The sequence below is a fragment of the Bos indicus genome, chromosome 21, assembly GCF_029378745.1.
Source record: "Bos indicus isolate NIAB-ARS_2022 breed Sahiwal x Tharparkar chromosome 21, NIAB-ARS_B.indTharparkar_mat_pri_1.0, whole genome shotgun sequence".
Lineage (NCBI taxonomy): Eukaryota > Metazoa > Chordata > Mammalia > Artiodactyla > Bovidae > Bos > Bos indicus.
The window spans coordinates 46982977-46985354 of record NC_091780.1 but is presented as its reverse complement, the minus strand read 5'-3'; the positions used below and the strand labels follow the sequence as shown (position 1 = coordinate 46985354).

The 2378-nt window shown below is 45.5% G+C and overlaps 1 pseudogene; it reads right to left on the bottom strand.

Annotated features, from left to right (window-relative positions):
• Nucleotides 1-299: 299 nt before the first annotated feature.
• LOC109575323 (PITH domain-containing protein 1 pseudogene) lies at nucleotides 300-915 on the bottom strand (annotated as a pseudogene).
• Nucleotides 916-2378: the final 1463 nt, after the last annotated feature.

Below are 2378 nucleotides of genomic sequence, written 5' to 3'. Positions count from 1 at the left end.
CAAAGCAACAAGACACTGGGGATGTCAGGCGTTATCTGGGAAGGCAGGCATTATCCATGGCCTCCAGATACTGACCAGCCCAAGACCCAGAGAACCACAATTGTCCCTTGGCACCCACACAACCCTTCGTGGGGGTGCGGTGTCTTCCATAGGCCAGGTTTCGGCAGCAAGCCTCAAAGACAAAGCTTGAAAGAGGCTGTGGCAGCCAACTCTTTGGAGCCCCATCTCTCTTTGTCCTTCCCAGCAGGATGTCATACTTTTCACCGACACAACGCCTCTGTGGGAGTCTTGGCCAGCCCTTAGGAAATAAAGAGTGTCTGTGGGGTAACCTGATAGACCCTGTGGTCAGCTGGATTGACTGATGCTTCATAATCGCAGATGGTCACCTCATGTCAGCGAAGCTCAGTCCATTCTCCTCTCGGGCCAATATAAAAGACCTTTGTGGTATCGGCTCCAGAGTTTTTTTGAAATATGAGTTGAGAGAGGATAGACATTTGGAAAACGAGACATTTTGGTAGCATACTTTAATTCCCCTGTAAGGTCTGGGTTCAGACTAAAGGTCTGATCTAGCTCCCTGTCTGTATCATCAAAGGACATCTGTGGAATGTTCTTATACAGTCTCATCTCAGATGCCTTTAAGCTTGACATTGCCTGTAAATGGAATATTAAACAGAAGCTGTTCATCTGCATCATTTTCAACAAACTTGGAGCCGTATGTCCACTCCTCCTGTGGCTTGAGGGCAAGGAGGCCGCTGACCTCGCAGTTATCATTGAGGCCCTGCAGCCGCTCCAGGTCGATGCACAGGTGCAGGCCATAGGCTAGGCCACGCTGCTCTGGTGGCTCCTCCCATTTGGCACCTCCCATTTGGCGGAGCAGCGGCACCCAGCCCCGCCGTGGCTGTGGCAGTGCGACATGGTGACGCCACTGCCCATGTGTCCCCTTGGCCCTGCTGCTGCCACTGCCGCTCCCCACCACTCGCTTTTTGCTCTGACCTAATTTTAATTTTTTTAACCTATTAAGACCATTCCCATAAAAAAGAAATGCAAAAAAGCAAAATGGCTGTCTGGGGAGGCCTTACAAATAGCTGTGAAAAGGAGAGAAATGAAAAGCAAAGGAGAAAAGGAAAGATATAAGCATCTGAATTCAGAGTTCCAAAGAATAGCAAGAAGAGATAAGAAAGCCTTCTTCAGCGATCAATGCAAAGAAATAGAGGAAAACAACAGAATGGGAAAGACTAGGGATCTCATCAAGAAAATCAGAGATGCCAAAGGAACATTTCATGCAAAGATGAGCTCGATAAAGGACAGAAATGGTATGGACCTAACAGAAGCAGAAGATATTAAGACGAGATGGCAAGAATACACAGAAGAACTGTACAAAAAAGATCTTCAAGATCCAGATAATCACAATGGTGTGATCACTGACCTAGAGCCAGACATCCTGGAATGTGAAGTCAAGTGGGCCTTAGAAAGCATCACTATGAACAAAGCTAGTGGAGGTGATGGAATTCCAGTTGAGCTATTCCAAATCCTGAAAGATGATGCTGTGAAAGTGTTGCACTCAATATGCCAGCAAATTTGGAAAAGTCAGCAGTGGCCACAGGACTGGAAAAGGTCAGTTTTCATTCCAATCCCAAAGAAAGGCAATGCCAAAGAATGCTCAAACTACCGCACAATTGCACTTTTCTCACACGCTAGTAAAGGAATGCTCAAAATTCTCCAAGCCAGGCTTCAGCAATATGTGAACCATGAACTTCCAGATGTTCAAGCTGGTTTTAGAAAAGGCAGAGGAACCAGAGATCAAATTGCCAACATCTGCTGGATCATTGAAAAAGCAAGAGAGTTCCAGAAAAACATCCACTTCTGCTTTATTGACTATGCCAAAGCCTTTGACTGTGTGGATCACAATCAACTGTGGAAAATTCTGAAAGAGATGGGAATACCAGACTACCTGATATGCCTCTTGAGAAATTTGTATGCAGGTCAGGAAGCAACAGTTAGACCTGGACATGGAACAACAGACTGGTTCCAAATAGGAAAAGGAGTTCTTCAAGGCTGTATATTGTCACCCTGTTTATTTAACTTCTATGCAGGGTATATCATAAGAAACGCTGGACTGGAAGAAGCACAAGCTGGAATCAAGATTGCCGGGAGAAATCTCAATAACCTCAGATATGCAGATGACACCACCCTTATGGCAGAAAGTGAATAGGAACTCAAAAGCCTCTTGATGAAAGTGAAAGTGGAGAGTGAAAAAGTTGGCTTAAAGCTCAACATTTAGAAAACGAAGATCATGGCATCTGGTCCCACCACTTCCTGGGAAATAGATGGGGAAACAGTGTCAGACTTTATTTTTGGGGGACTCCAAAATCACTGCA